This window comes from Thalia democratica, chromosome 8 (genome assembly GCF_965202585.1).
Source record: "Thalia democratica chromosome 8, ktThaDemo2.hap1.1, whole genome shotgun sequence".
NCBI classification, from domain to species: domain Eukaryota; kingdom Metazoa; phylum Chordata; class Thaliacea; order Salpida; family Salpidae; genus Thalia; species Thalia democratica.
Genome location: NC_139172.1, coordinates 21,805,232 through 21,811,581, shown reverse-complemented (window position 1 = coordinate 21,811,581; position 6,350 = coordinate 21,805,232). Strand labels below are relative to the sequence as shown.

At 25.7% G+C, this 6,350-nt stretch overlaps 1 long non-coding RNA gene across 1 annotated transcript; it reads right to left on the bottom strand.

The window, feature by feature from the left end:
• Positions 1-5,048: 5,048 nt before the first annotated feature.
• LOC145842656 (uncharacterized) lies at positions 5,049-6,057 on the bottom strand. The gene is made up of 3 exons (XR_014370202.1): positions 5,925-6,057; positions 5,323-5,457; positions 5,049-5,183 (listed from the first exon to the last, which is right to left on the bottom strand). It is a non-coding gene; the product is annotated as an uncharacterized LOC145842656 (long non-coding RNA).
• Positions 6,058-6,350: the final 293 nt, after the last annotated feature.

The window sequence follows — 6,350 nt, the reverse complement described above, 5'->3', positions numbered from 1 at the left end:
TGTACTGATAATTTAAAATTCCTTAGAATATAATTTTTTTACCAATAATAAATCAAGTTAAAAAATTTAATTTAAGAATCCTTTAAGTGAAAAATTTAAAAGACCTCCAATCTATAATCTTTTAAAGCCAAATAATTTTTTTTGAAATAAAAACACTTTAATGGTTATCAAGATTATTTTATATATACAGATGAACAAGTAATAAAAAAATCTGTTAAATAAATATCTTTCAAATAAATATTTTAATCACTATGTCAAAAAACTTTTATTGTAATGTAAAATTACAAATATAAAGTACAAAATTAACCAGGTCAAAATAAAACTTTTAATAACTGTAAAATATAAAGCACTTAATAAATACAGTGGACTTCCGCTTGAGTTCGCACTTTGAACAAAAAGTGCGAACTCAAAAAATCATTATCCTTTTTCGTACAAAATGGCAAATTTTAATATTTTATAATGCAATAATGTTATAAATAAACATAAAATCAACTAAAACATAAAATGAAAGTTCCTTAAAAAAATACATATAAGCTACAAAATATTATAACTTTTTTTATAAATACTTAGTAAGTAATAGACTTTATTTAAGTTAAATTTAAGAAAATATTAACTTTCACTAATTTTTGGTAAAAAGTACGAACTTGAGAGGAAGTCTACCGTAATTAATATTTATTAGGATATAAGCAAACGTGTTATAGAATAAATAACTTTATAAAAAATTTTTTGTAAAAAGACTACAAAATTACAACACAAACAAGGTTAAATAAGAATTATTTATAAAAATCTAATACAATAAAAAAACTTACATAAGATAATGTCTGCTACTGAAGTCTAATCAAATGTAAAGGATGAGCTTTATGATAGCTTGCAAGTTTTTCTATAACTGGTTTTAAATCAGTCAAATAAAGCCTCAAGTCACCTCCTTTACAAATATCTAGATTAGACCTTTTGCTCAAGTTGTTGATAACTGAACTGAAAGCTTTCTCAACAACAAAGCTAGAAGGAAATATTATAAACAACAATCTAACTTCATCCCAAATGATTGGTAACTTTTGCCTTAATTTTTGTTAAGTCAAAGAGCTTTCATATTGTTCTTTGGAAAAATTTACTTTAAGTTCAAGGTCAATTTGTAATTCTAAAACGGTTTCCTGTAAGTCAACTTTTACTACAAAAGGATCTGCTCCGAAGGGATCACTAATACACTTCGGGACGTTTAATTTAAAAACGTCAGTAAACCGTTTATCAATATCACTTTTAAGCTGTTCAAGATGAGATAAAAATACTTCTACTTTACCTTAACTTATTTGAAGTTTTAACTTAGTTTTTTAAACTTGCAAATTGTGAAAACTGATTAATTTTGAAATTTCTTTCATACAGGTCAGGTTGGTTTCTGAAAATTATTATCTTACTTTTGACTTTCACAATGTTAACGTTTTTTCCTTTTAAAGTTTTGTTCAGATTGTTGAACCATATAAGTCTGACATAAAAGCAATGTCTATTTTTCTTTAAACAAGATTGTCTGCAAATACCTTATCCTTTTCAGAAAAAAAAACTGAATTAAAAACAGCTAAAACCTTTTCTAGACAGTTTCCTTTTGATTACCATCTAAATTGTGTATGCATTATCAAATTAATAAAAACCTCGTCATTGCACAGCTGTTTAAACAGACGACTATATATAGCATGTTTTTTTACTAAGTGACTTGTCAAAAAACAAACGGAAATATCATGATGTGATAGCTAATAATGGATAACATAGACTTTTACAAACCATTCATGATCCAAAATAGCACATATGTCAATTTATGAAATGGTTAGAGAAATTCCGATCATCTATACTCTATGACCTATTTAGTTGTTGAATAAGAAAACATACGAATAGAATTTTGTAATTTACTTAAAAAGAAGAATCGTAAGAACTTTATTTTTACGTAAACAAAATAGACTTTTTCGTTTAAATTATACATCAGTGTCAAATATTTAATCGCAAGCTAAAATTAGTAAAATAGCAAGATAAAAATTAAAATTTTATTACTCACCAAAATTTCAAAATCGCCCCCCTTCGCCCCCTTACTAGTTATCGCCCCCCCCCTTTCGCCCCTTTACTAATTTTCGCCCCCCCGACTTACTAAAATCGCCCCCAGGGGGGCGATATCGCCCACTTTGGGAAACCCTGATCTAAAGTTAAAATTTTTTTTGTTTGACCATGGGGAGGTTCTGTTGAGAAAGGAAAATATATAAAATCATAAAAATTTTAAACCAAGGACTAATGAATAGTATCAAAAGTAAAAGTTAAAAGATGTTTTGATCCTGTTTTTAAATTATTTAATATATTAACTAATAGTACTTTTGAAAGCATTTTTTATTCCAATCCCTTTAATTAACAAAACAGTATTTTACTTTGTCACAACCTAATATTGAGAGAAGGATATAGTAAGGATAACGAACATAATTTGTTTGAATTAAATATCGTTTCTCAGTGCTTCATTATTAACTTAGTTCTAATGAGTTTTAAATTTAATTTAATAAAACTGTGTTGCTAAGTCAGATGAAAGATGTCAATCGGAAATTTACCTTATACTTTGAAAATATTGCGGAATTCAAGTTTCAAATAAAAGTAATTTTCAGAAATCTACAAAACAACAACCTTAACTTGTTTGTAGTCTTTTTATTTAGAACAAAAATATTTGTTAAATAATCTACTAAATTATAAAATATATATTAACGTGTTTTGAATTATTAATGAAAGGAATTAATCAAATTTGAAATTGTGGGGGAGCTAGAATTTATTATTATTAGAGTATTAGTTAAATAAAAGTCAGTAAATTTACAATAATTACACTTGTTAATCACTAACAACCAACCTGCAAGAATTAAGTTTTCCGAGGTACTGATTTTAATTTATAACTTTGAGTTCAAGTAGTTTCAGAGATCTAAAACTAAAAGCAAAACTCTAAAGATTGAAATATAATCATAAATTTTAAAAATAAAAGTTACATTTTCGCTAAAGCTACACCTTGCTTGTTAATACGTTTGAAGCTTTTCCCTACTGGACTCTTTTTTTGGTAAATAAAATAATTTTAGAGAAAATAGTTATTACTTAATAAATTTTATTAAAGAAATTTAAATTAAGTTTAGCAATAACCGCACGTTTGATAGTTTGCATCAGATAGCGACCCATTGTTGCCTTCAATGTTGTGGGTACTTTTTAAGTTCACAAGATCTCTTTTTGTATTAAGAACTTAATTAAATAAGTCTATAACTAATATTTGATCAATATTTTATTAAACAATTTCTTAATACAAAACCGAGTTTCACTCTAGAGGTCAACATTTGTAAATTTTATTATTTTATGATAACAATATTATTTCTAAAGCTGTGCCATCTACATCTTTACGGAATTACTAAGATTTAAAGCCTTGATTAGGTTTTTATTCTTGTAAAAAATCAAATGACTAAAAAGAAAATCAAAAATATTTTATTTTAATACCTTTAGTTTTGTGTTAATTGTTAAAAAATTGTATCAGTTTATCTCATAAATTAGTGCATAGCACGGTTAAAAATTTTTATACTTTCGTTTTTTACGTTTAAAGTTAATGGTCTAAGTTTAATGATAACTTATGCCTTTTCTAATTACTTTTTTGTAAATTATACTGTATTTTAACAGTTTTCAAAACAAAAAAAATCATTTCATAAATTTGGTAAAGTTTAAGTTCTTGTTTGATATTACGGGGTAGCTGTAAATTAAAAGTCAAAGTTATATATTAATTTATGTATTTTAATAACTTGTTTATTCAAGTTTCTATTCACTGTCATAATCTTTTTTAGTTGGACCTTCAAGTACGTTTTTATTTTCTAATTTAAGACTATTAAGAGAAAAAAGATCAAAGAAGTTTGCCTATTTTTGACGGTTGTGAATTTTTAATTAAAAAAAAAAAAGTTCTTCAAAGTCACTGTTGTAGTTATTACTTCTATTAGTTTTACCATCTTGTGCATTTTTATTTATTCAGTTTCAAACTCTTTTTAGACATATGACTCCTTAAAAGTCTTAAATTGCCACGTAACCAAAATTACAAAAGTTAGATTTTAATTACATTTTATGTTTGGCATGATGGTGTAGGGGTCCTAATAAATGCTTTATAAACTCTCTGAGATGAACGTTGCAAGACTGAAGCCCAGTGGTCGACACAAATACCAAAATACTGTATATATTGTATAAATACAACTAATAATTTATTAATATTAATTTAAACTATGTAATACTACTCTCTACCTATAAAAGTAGTCGGTTTATTTTTTCTTATAATTATAGTTTTTAAGTACTATGTTTTTGTATTATGCAAAAATTTTGTATGAGTTATTTAATAAAATCATTTAACAAAACCTACTTATAAAAGCTGATTTAATATTGAATTAAAGTTTAGTTTTTTTAAAAGTGTTATTTTCAATTTCATAACATTGTTTTACCTTAGTATTGAAATTACTTCAGTTAGTTGAACATAATTTATGCAGTTTAATTATAAAATACGACTAGAATAACTATTAAACTGAATCAGGTTTTTTTTATGTTTGAAATGAAAACAAAACATTTAAAAAGTTTTTAGTATTGATTCTCGTTAAGTTGAAAATTACGAATAAATTTAAGCTACCAGAATTTTTTTTCTTAAAGTGTAAAATGCTCTAAAGGTTAGTTTTATAATATTTTTGTTTAGGTTAAATCGTACTAAGATATTTTAAAAAGCACTTATAATTTATAAGTTAAATAACGAACGATGTTTTATAGATTTTTTTAAAGTTTCTGTGAAGTTCAAATTATTGATTGTGCTTATAAAAAAAACCCAAATAGTAGCAAATATTCTAACTCTGGGAAGTTTGTGGTCTCTTAAATAGTTAACTTTTTTTAAAGTTAATTTTATATAATTTTACTATTAGATTTTAGCTACCTAAAGCCTTTAAAAATAAGTTTTGATAGACTATGATTAAAAACTTAAGGTTACAAGCTAGTAAATACAAAACATTTAGGCTTTGATTTAGTTTTACAGGTCATATAGTTCAAACTTTATTTTAAAAACGCATACAAAAGTACTGTTTAGATTTTACGACAGTTTTTATTGTTGAAAACTTCGTATGATTAGTTTTTCTTCATTGGGCATCTGTATTTACGCTTCAAGTAGCAATAACCTGTAAAACATCGCTTTCTATAATTTCTTAAGAATTGTTTCTCAGCTTTAGATAATAAACATACGCGATCCAGTGCTTAACCATTCAAACGTACTTACAGATCGCTTTAATATTTAAAGACTAATAAGGTGCAACTAACGTTTTTGACTTTTGTTGAGTTCAGTGCAGTCGATTTCGTATTCTCCAGCCGAAGTCAGTTTGCAGTACCTGTGAGTCGGCAACGCTGGTGGATCACGGACGTCTGCAGTCCTTTCCGATCTTTCCAGTGCAGAACCTGTTCATAAATATACCTTTGTATATTGATACGGTGCTTTAATTTTAATGTTTTAAAATAGATTAAGTCTATGAAAGTCTTTGTGAGAAAACTAAGTATTGTTTAAGTTGGTGTTTAAAACTAAAAACTTCCGGAGCTAATAAAACATATATGTTTGCATTTAGATTACTGTAGGTGTTTTTAAAGGACTGATTTATGTATGTTTTAAAGGTTTTGTAACAGCCAAAAATAGTCTTATCTTATTAAGTTAGATGAAAAAATAAACTTATGTTATTTTTTAAAAGTTGAATATCTTAAATTATTTTTAATTACAAAAGTAAAAAACTTTACAAAAACACAACACTAGTAGCATTGAAAATATTATTTAACAACTATTTAGAAGCTTTTTAGTGAAGCAAAAGATGAAACACATTTTTCTTATTTAGTATGTTTATCAAATTCTTTGTAGTAGAAGTTAAGTAGCTAACCATCAACATTTTTAAGTGCACAAATCAAAAGAACAATTGTCAACAAAGCTTTAGTTATCTCCATGATTTGAAAGTAAAATACTTTTTGCTGTGCTCCGTCTTAAGCAAAAAGAATTTGGAAGTAATAAAAAACTGTTGTGTTTATACTTGTATAGAACTTCCCTGAAGTTACAACTGTTTCCTTTACGTAATAATCTATGTTGAAAAGGAAAGTTTTGCTAACTACTTCCTCATGTTGAAAGTTGTTCTTCCTTAAACTGGAAAAGCTATATGGAACTATGCAGGAAAAGCTTATTGTCTCAACTTCTTAAAATACTTTAACTAGAATTTTGATTTTTATGAATATCTATTTTGTACGTAATTTATAATTTTTTTAATTAACTTTGATAATTTATAATTTTAATATGTACACAAGAACATAGAAAT